The sequence below is a fragment of the Microtus oregoni genome, unplaced genomic scaffold (genome assembly GCF_018167655.1).
Source record: "Microtus oregoni isolate MIOR12 unplaced genomic scaffold, Mior012 000019F_ref0000042, whole genome shotgun sequence".
Taxonomy (NCBI): domain Eukaryota; kingdom Metazoa; phylum Chordata; class Mammalia; order Rodentia; family Cricetidae; genus Microtus; species Microtus oregoni.
This window is the reverse complement of record NW_024543078.1, coordinates 20,770,570-20,781,158: the sequence shown is the minus strand read 5'-3', so window position 1 is coordinate 20,781,158 and position 10,589 is coordinate 20,770,570. Positions and strand designations below refer to the sequence as shown.

At 39.9% G+C, this 10,589-nt stretch overlaps 1 pseudogene; it reads left to right on the top strand.

Moving 5' to 3' along the window:
• The first annotated feature begins 329 nt into the window (after nucleotides 1–329).
• On the top strand, nucleotides 330–10,250 carry LOC121459252 (annotated as a pseudogene).
• The last annotated feature ends 339 nt before the right edge of the window (nucleotides 10,251–10,589 follow it).

The following is a 10,589-nucleotide window of genomic DNA, read 5'->3' as shown; positions in this document are numbered from 1 at the left end:
CTGAACAACTACTGGACCTGTGGAACTTTTGTTGTTGGACTAGCTCAACCACAGACCTGTAAACCATTTTGAAATTTCCTTTATATATTCACATATATACATATGAATAAATCATGTATATATATCATGAATATATATCATGAGTTCTGTTCCACTAGAGAGTCTTGACTAATACAGATATTGTACTAGAAGTGGTTGGTTCTAGAGAAACAGGTATATAAGGATGATTATTTAGGTATCTGGAAGAGGTTTTCGAATAAGCCACCACCTAGAGTTACTGAAGTCTATCCTAGAAGCTAGGAGGGCACCATAATCCCATGATGAGAACAATGCCACAGATTAAAGGAGACAAATGCATTGATTATCCTGATTCACCAACTGCCAGAAGCAACAGATTTGCCTATTTCGGGTATAAAACATTTGGCAATTTTGGGGAAAAATAAGGAAGGTGCTAGGGGTTGGTTGCTCCTTAGAATCTCTAGATAAACTGACAAAAGAAAAGAAGGAGTTCCATGATAACATGAACAAACTTTTAGCCCCTCAGAATAGAGTGAAGGACAAGAATGAACTCAGGGATAAAACTGGCTGGCTCCAGATGTATATAAACTGTCTAGAATAGTGGTTCTCAACCTTCCTAATGCTGTGACCCTTTAATACAGTTCTTCATGTTGTAGTAATCCCCAACCATTAACTTATTTCATTTCTAGTTTATAACTGTGATTTTTCTGTTATTAATTATAATATAAATATGTATGGCATGCAGGTTATCTGATATGCAACCCCCCAAAGGGGTTGTAATCCACAAGTTGGGAGCTGCTGGTCTAAAGGTAATGGAGGAAGGTCATTGGTTAAAGAAACTGCTTGGCCCTGATATGTTAGAACATAGGTGGGTGGAGTCAACAGAACAGAATGCTGAGAGGAAGAGGAAGTGAGCTCAGACGCCATGCTCCCCTCTCCCAGGCTGACGCGATGAAGCTCTGACCCAGGATGGACGTAGGCTAGAATCTTCCCAGTAAGCGCACCTCGGTGCTACCCACATTAATAGAAATGGGCCAGGGAATGTTTAAATGAATACAGTTTGTGTGTTGTTATTTAGAGGTATAAGCTAGCCAGGTGGCCAGGAGCTGGGCTGTGGGAAGAGGCCCGCAGCTCCTTCAACATAAAGGTTTCCAAGTGTGCCCTGGAAAGAACTCCCTCCGGCAGCAGGAAAATCAAACCGAAGCCCTCTTTATAAGGTTGGCTGAATTACATCGAAATTGAATCCTCAGCCTTAGAGGATGTCAGCAATAAAAGCAAGGGCCCTGATGGGTAAGGAATGAGATCCTTGGGATGGTGATGTGTGGGAGGACACTATTGGAGTGAGAACTTTGAACTCTCAGATTTTCCAGGGTTTATCTCAGCTGAGGAGGTAGTCTCTACACCTTCAGCAGAAGTACTCTCCATGAAATACTGCCTTTTTCACCTCCAACTAAAGAAACCAACCCTTCATCCTCTGCTAAACCAGCAGTGACTTTCTCTGAAGAAAATGCCAGGCAAGACAATACTGATGTCCCTTGGGGATCACCAATAGTTGCCTCAAGTCCTATAACTAAACATAAGGCAAAGCAGACTTCTAGAGGGAAGGTATAAAGTGTAGGCTGTGAGCATGTGTGCTGCTCTATTAAAGAACTTAGTGAGCTTGCTAATCCACTCAAGTAGAAGTCTGGTGAATATATGTGGGAGTGAATTTTAAGGGTGTGGAATAATGGTGGAAGGAACAGAAAACTGGATCCTGCTGAGTTTATTGACATTGGCCCTCTGAGAGAAGATTCTAGGTTTGACCTAGAAACTTGCAGTTTAATAAAAAAATGTTAAAAGTTTGTTTGAAATAATCCAATAAAAATGGAGTACAGACCTAAACAGAGAACTCTCAACAGAGGAATCTAAAATGGCCGAAAGACACTTAAGGAAATGCTCAACATCCTTAGCCATCAAAGAAGTACAAATCAAAACAACTCTGAGATTCCATCTGACATCTGTCAGAATGGCCAAGATCAAAAACACTGATGACAGCTTATGCTAGAGATGATGTGGGGTAAAGGGAACACTCCTGCACTGATGGCAGGAGTACACACTGGTACAACCCCTTTAGATGTCAGTGTGGCAATTTCTCAGAAAATTAGGAAACAACCTTCCTCAAGACCCAGCAATACAACTTTTGGATATATACCCAAAGGATGCTCAATAATACCACAAGGACATGTGTTCAACTATGTTTATAGCAGCATTGTTTGTCATAGCCAGAACCTGGAAACAACCTAAATGTTCCTCTACCAAAGAATGGATAAGGAAAATGTGGTACATTTACACAATGGAGTACTAAACAGCAAAAAAAGTAATGACATCTTGAAATTTGTGGGCAAATGGATGGATCTAGAAAGCATCATATTGAGTGAGGTATTCCAGGGCCAGAAAGATAAATATCATATGTACTAACTCATAAGTGGTCTTTGTACATAAAGCAAAGAAAAACCAGCCTACAATTCACAATCTTAGAGAACTTAGACACAATGAGGATCCTAAGAGAGACATACATGGATCTAATCTACATGCGAAGTAGAAAAAGACAAGATCTCCTGAGTAAATTGGGATCATGGAGACAATGGAAGTGGGAAGAAGTGGAGGGGAGAGGAAGGGAGGGAAGTGGAGAAAATAAAAACAATAAATTTTTTTAAGTGTGTTTGGATGCTTGGCTGAAGGATTTGTCAAAAGATGGCCTTCTGAAAGAAGTTGGAGATGCCTGATGTCTTTGCCCAGTGTTGATGAAGGAATTTTAAGGCTTGGGGAAACTGCAATGCTACAGTGGGTGCACCTTCACAATGTGAAGACCCAGAAGACACACCCTTCACTCCTATAAGACACAAAATGGTGAGGGGGCCCCACACATTTGAAGAGTTTTGTTGTTGCCCTTTTTCTTGTGCCATACATACCTTAGGGATTGAGATACTACTGCTCAGTTGAATGAAATGCCAATGGGTTGAACTGGGCTCTGAGGTAGCAAGGCCCAGGTGGCAGCATTGAATTGCCAAAGGTAAGGTGATTGTAGTTATCATAATGGGAAGTATAGATAAAGAAATGTCTATGATAGCCTAGCCCATAATGGCCAGCACAAGTAAAGTGAATTTTCTAGTAGCAGGTACTGGCTACTCAACCATGGTATTTCAAGGCATGAAATAGATAAGAAGCCTAATGAATTTTTGTTTGAGCTGTATAAATAGAAAACAATCTCATACAAATGAAAGAAAGGCTCCACTGAACCATGGCAAAGGGAATCTTGGCCAGTGAACCAGTTTCCAGACTTGAGCCAGTGTGCAGACCCAGAACCCCTTGAATGAAGGGGTGGCCAGGCTCCCCTGAGGAAGGGCTTGGTAAGACACCTCAAAGTTTTAGTTGGCCTTTCTCCAGTCCTTCCCCAGAGGGACCTACAACCTTTTATGAGGACAATTGACACTGGGGGAAAGGAAACAACAGACTTCCTGGGGTCTGTTGGATACAAGTTCTGAACGGACACTGATTTTGTGGGACCCCAGGAAACACTGCGACCTTCCAGTTAGTAAAGGGCTTCTGGAGGTCAGGAAAGTAATAGAGTTTTGCCCAAAATCCAACTCACAGTGGGTCCAGTGGATTCCTGAACTCATCCTGTGGTTATTTCTGCAGTTCCAGAATGTATCATTGAGAGAGAAAGAAGTTGGAAGAATTTTCACATTGGTTCCCTGACCTGTGGAGTGAGAATTAATATGCTTAGAAAGGCTAAATGGAAGAGTTGCTTCTGCCAGGGAAAATAATGAATAAAAAAAAAAAACAGTACCACATCCCTAGATGAATTGTAGAAATTAGTGCCACATCAAGGACTTGAAAAATACAAGGGTGGTGGTTCCACTACATCACCCTTTCACTCTCCTATGTGGCCAGTGCAGAAGACAGATGGATTGTGGGGAATGACAGTCGATTATCAGAAACTCAATTAAATAGTGACTCCAACTGAAGTTTCCATACCAGACATTGTGTCCTTATTTGAACAGGTTAACACATCTGGTACATGGTATGCAGCTATTGATCTGGCAAATGCCTTTTTCTAAGTATTTGTCCATGATGACCACCAGAAGCAAATTGCTTTCCATTGGCAAAGCCAGCAGTACACCTTTACAGTTTTACTTCAAGGACATATTAATTCTCCATTCCTGTGTCATAACTTAACTTGAAGGGATTGTCTTTCTCTTCCATATACTATCACACTGGTGTACTATACTGATGACATTATGCTCATTGGACCAAAAACAGGAGGTAGAAACCACTTTGGAATTTTTAGTAACATGTATGCCATTAAAAATGGGAAATAAAACCTATCAAAATTCCAGGGTCTTCTACCTCAGCAAAATTGTTAAAAGTCCAGTGGTGTGGGGCATGCAGAGTTATTCCTTCTAAAATGAAGGGTAAGTTATTGCACCTGGCCCCTTCTACCACCAAGAAAGAAGCACAGTGCTTAGTGGGCCTATTTGGAATCTGGGGACAACACATTGCCCACTTATATGTGTTACTCTGGTCCATATACCAAGAGACTCAGAATGCTGCTAGCTTTCTGTGGGGCCTGGAACAAGAGAAAGCTCTTCAGCAGGTCCAGGCTGCTATGCAAGCTGCTCTACCACATCGACCATCTGATTAAGCAGACCCAATGGTACTTGAGGTGTCAGTGACAGATAGGAATGCTGTTTGGAGCCTTTGGCAGATCCCCTATTGGTGAATCACAGAAGAGACCTTTGGGATTTGGAACAAGGCTCTACCATCATCTGCAGACAACTCTTCTTCATTTGAATCATTTGAATAACAGCTCTTGGTCTGCTATTGGGCCTTAGTGGAAACTAAATGTTTGGCAATGAGTCAACAGATTACCATGCAACCTGAACTGCCCATCATAAGCTGGGTTTTATCTGATCCACCAAATCATGAAGTAGGACATACACAGTAGTAATATATTATTAAATGGCTATGGTATGTACGAGATCAGGCCTGAGCAGGTCCTGAAGGCACAAGCAAGTTACATAAAGAAGTTACCCAAATGCATATGGTTCCTACTCGTGTTACAATACTGTTAACAAGCATGCACCTATAGCCTCATGTGGTGTGCCCTGTGATTGGTTATCTGTAGGAAAAAAGACTAGGGTCTGTTTTGCTGATGATTCTACATGTTACACAGACAACACCCAGAAGTGGACAGCTGCATTATAACAACCCCATTTTAAGACAATCCTGAAAGACACCTATGAGGGGAAATCTTTACAGAGGGCAGAACTTCAGGCAGTAGACATGTTATATGATGTGGGATCCCCCTCTGTATACTGTGAATATGTTTTATTACCATTGGTTAATAAAAAAATGGCTTTTGCCTATGGCAGGGCAGAATATAGGTAGGCAGGAAAACTAAACCAATTGAAAGCAGAAAGAAGGTGGAGTCAGAAAGATGCTATGTAGTTGCCAAAGGAGAAAGACACCAGAACATTACCAGTATGCCACAGCATCATGGAGATACACAGATTAATAGAAATGGGTTAATTTAAGATATAAGAGCTAGCTAGGAATACCCTTGAGCCATTGGCCAAACAGTGTTGTAATTAATATAGTTTTGTGTGATTATTTGGGTCTGGGTGGCCAAGAAACTAAAGTGTAGTCTCTATTTACATAATGGTGCCCAATGTGGGGCAATGTACATCCATATAAAACCTAAGAAAGCTTTTTTTTTAAATTTATTTATTTATTAAGGATTTCTGCCTCGTCCCCACAACCGCTTCCCATTTCCCTCCCCCTCCCCCGATCAAGTCCCCCTCCCTCATCTGCTTGAAGAGCAATCAGGGTTCCCTGACCTGTGGGAAGCCCAAGGACTGCCCACCTCTATCCAGGTCTCTTAAGGTGAGCATTCAAACTGCCTAGGCTCCCACAAAGCCAGTACGTGCAGTAGGATCAAAAACCCACTGCAATTGTTCTTGAATTCTCAGTATTCCTCATTGTCCACTATGTTCAGCTAGTCCGGATTTATCCCATGCTTTTTCAGACCTAGGCCAGCTGGCCTTGGTGAGATCCCAATAGAACATCCCCATTGTCTTAGTGTGTGGGTGCACCCCTCGTGGTCCTGAGTTCCTTGCTCGTGCTCCGTCTCCTTCTGCTCCTGATTTGGACCTTGAGATTTCTGTCCGGTGCTCCCGTGTGGGTCTCTGTCTCTGTGTCCTTTCATCGCCTGATGAAGGTTAATATTCCTGAGGATGCCTATGTGTTTGTCTTTGGATTCACCTTATTTAGCTTCTCTAGGAACATGAATTATAAGCTCAATGTCCTTTATTTATGGCTAGAAACCAAATATGAGTGAGTACATCCCATGTTCCTAAGAAAGCTTTTTTTTAAAAGGGCTTCTAGACCCCCCAAAAATGGGAATCAATTGAAACTTCTTGATAGCTGCATTTTTTTCAGATGAGCTATGTTTGCTAGCTGTTCCTTTAAGAGACAATTTCCTAGTTCTTGCTGGTGGCAGGAATGGCTATGACTCTTTTGGGCAGTCGTGCTATGGAACACATGGGATTTGTGACATGCTGCATATTGCTTGATGGTGACATAGACCCCCTGCATCCCTGGAGTTGGGGTGGTGAATATGGCTCTCAGAACTGGTGGTAAACATACCCCTGCCATATTGAAAGATTGAGAGAGGTGGAGCCAGCATCCAGCACCACACAGCTTACCATTTTAAAAATTGATCCTGATCAAAAAGCATTACAGATACACAGTAAAGACAGACTCAGACAAAAAGAAAGAAAGAAAGAAAGAAAGAAAGAAAGAAAGAAAGTCTAGATGGGTCACAGGGTTGGATAAATGTACATGGGTTTATGAGAGAGAGAGAGAGAGAAGAAAGAATACAGATAGTCATAGATTAAAGGATTAAAGATAATAAAATAAATATTAAAAATAGAATAAAAATGTCACACATAAAGATGGATTATACATAGAGAATTTGGATTATGTATATTATTGTGGTTTTTAAATTTTTTTAACCATTAATGAGTTAACTGCTGAAAAATATTTGATTCTGGGGCTGCTAAGGTAAACCAACATACATATTTTAAAGGTATCTTGGCTTCAAAATTTGAGTCTAAGAATATGTTTCTTTGGAAAAGAGGTTCTGCTTTTGTTTCCACAGAAGTTGAGAACCTGTGGGTTCGTTCCTTCTAGGCTAATGTGGTTTGATAGAACATGAACTCCTGAAAGGTCTCTATGAACCCTAAAAATACTTTGCCCAACAAATAGCAGGAAGCAGTTTAGAGAAAACTACACCCAAATTCCCCAAATGATTGCTTATAAATGTTTGTTTTCATTTAAAGGGTTATGATATAAAAATGAATACATTAATAAGGAGTTTGATTTATTGATACAAATTTAAGGTCAGTTTTATTATATGTATACTCTTGTTTAAGGTATTATATTTCTACAGTTTATTTAAAAATGTAATGTATAATTAAAAATTACAGATTAGTAGATAGTCATCTCTAATAGTCAAACTTGTAGTCATGTTAGGCTTTCTAAATATACAGAGATGTGTTTCAATTAGATAGATAATCTTCAACACTTCAAAGACTTACAGAATATGGCATTCAAAAGATTTTTAAGAACTTAGATTTTTCTCAACACGGAGACATGTCTGGTTCTGGCTGCACCAATTAATTCAAAGAAGTTGATGGGCATTGAAGAAACTCATTATAGAACTTGCCTTCAGTGTGGCACAGCTAGTCATTTGGGTAAGAAACTGCTCTTGCCTGAAATGCTTTACGAGATGTTATATAAACTGGACATGCAGAACCCACAGAAAAATGACTGCTGAACTTCCCTAAATAATATGAGACAGTCCTTCAGGGTTCCTGCTTCATAAAAGAGTCTGTCAGACATTCTGTAGGACACCAAAGAAAGTGACTGATAAACTGCCAATATAGGCTAAACAGTCTTTAAAGTTTCCTGGTTCATGGAATAGTCTGCCAGAAACTATGAGTCTATAGGCTGAAGATGGATGCCCCAATGTTACAGAAGAACTTTGGTTGACTGTCCAGGCATAGAGGTGTCTCTGTTAATTCTAGAGTTTTGGAAGTTACTTACAATGTACTTCTCGTTTACTTAGGTAATATTGTATACTTCTGGGGTCTTTGATGGTATTGAAGACTAGATAGTTGTAATTATAGTTTTTCTTATTTGTGATAAAAGATAAATTAAATATGAAACTTTATACTAATAAAGAAATATTGTAACTATAATTCTTGCTTGATATCTGTTTTGTTATATGTAATTTTACTATGTTAAAGTTAAAACCTTCCTTTTTATTTAGACAGAAAAAGGGAGATGATGTGGGATTTCCCTCTGTATGCTGTAAAAATGTTTTATTACCATTGGTTAATAAAGAAGATGCAGAATATAGGTAGGCAGGAAAACTAAACTGAATGCAAAGAGAAAGAAGGCAGAGTCAGGCAGATGCCATGTAGCTGCTGAAGGAGAAAGATAGCAGAACCTTATCAGTAAGCCACAGCCTTGTGGCAATACACAGATAAATAGAAATGGGTTAATTTAAGATATAAGAGCTAGCAAGGAATACACTTGAGTCATTGGTCAAACAGTGTTATGATTAATATAGTTTTGTGTGATTATTTGTGTCTGAGCAGCTGAGAAACTAAAGCGCAGTCTCCATTTACAATTATACATTTTGTTAGAAGTAGAAGTGGCAACATGCACAATTGTTCGTTGATTCCTGGACTATAGGCAATGTTTGGCTGGATGTTCCAAGAATTGGTGAAAGAGAGATCTGCAGAAGAAATATGTGCATATATCTCTCTTAATGGGTGAAGGTTGTAAAGATCCTCATGTCCCATATGAACACTCATCAAAAAGTAACTTTAGCTAAGGATTTTTTAGTAATCAATTAGATAGGAAGACCCATTCTGTGGATAGGCATTCTATTTCCTCAGCCATTCTTGTCATCGCCCAATGGGTTCATGAACGAAGTGGCCATGGTGGCAGAGATGGAATTTTGTATGTGCTAGAAAACATGGACATATGCTCACCAAGGCTGACCTGGCTATAACTGCCACTGAGTGGCATATCTGACAACAGCAGAGATCAATACTGAGCCCTAGATATTACCCATTACTCAGGGTAACCAGCTAGCAACCTGGTGGCAGGTTGACTACCCTGGACCACTTCTTCCATGGATAGGACAATGCTTTGTCTGTACTAGAGTAGACACTTATTCTGGTCATGGATTTGCTTTTCTTATGTGTAATGCTTCTTCCAAAACTACTATCTGTGGACTTAAAGAATACCTTATCCACCATCACAATATTACACAGAGTATTGCTTCACCAAGAAACTCACTTCACAGCCAGAGAAGTGCAACAGTGAGCCCATGATCATGGAATTAATTGGTTTTACTATGTTCCCCACCTACCTGAAGCAGCTGGCCTGATAGAAAGATAGAATGGCCTTTTGAAAACACAGTTACAGTGCCAATTAGGTGACAGCAGCCCGAAGGGCTGGGACAGCGTTCTCCAGAAGGCATTATATGCTTTGAATTGCCATCCAAAATATGGTAGCCATAACCCACAGGTCCAGAAACCAGGGCAAAAGGGGAAGATTCCATTCATTTTCACCCATAGTGACACACAAAGAAAATTTTTGCTTCCTGTTTCTGTGACCTTAAGTTCTGCTAGCCTAGAAAGTTTTGGTTCCAGAGGGAGGAGTGCTCCTGCTAGGAGCCACAACAAACATTCCATTGAACTGGAAGCTCAGACTTCCCCGGCCACTTTGGCCTTATGATGCCTTAACATCAAAAGCTAAGGAAGGCATAACAGTATTAGGAAGGATGATTGATCCAAATTACCATGGGGAAAATTGCATCGCTTCTCCATAATGGAAGTAAGAGAGATTATGTCTGGAATGCAGGAGATCCTTTAGGACATCTCTTGGTGCTACCATGTCCTGAGATTAAAGTCAATAGAAAACTACAATTGCCTAATCCTAGCATGATGCCAAAGGACACAGACCCATCAGAAATGAAGGTATGGGTCACTCCTCCAGGAAAAGAGCCAAGATCATCTGAGGTGCTTGCTGAGGGTGGAAGAAGCATAGAATGGTTAGTAGAAGAAGATAGTTCTAAACACCATCTAAGGCCACGTGACCAGTTACAGAAATGAGTATTACAGTTGACACGAACATTTCTGTTCTATTTTATTAACAATGAGTTTATACAGATATTTTTGCTTTCTTTCCTCAATTTCCTTATCTATGATGTAACATCAATTAAGAGAATATTAATGGTTATCATATGTAAGTTTGAGATACTAAAAAAATGTCCCTCAAGGGACATGGCCACCTAAATTTATAATGTATTTGCAGTTGTACCAGGGATAGTTATATCATGTTATGCCTAATTGTGACCTGGTTAAATATATAATGCATTTGTGATTGTAAATGGAGTAGTTATGTCATGTTTAAGCATTTATTATGATCTGGTTATTTTTTCATTTGGAAAT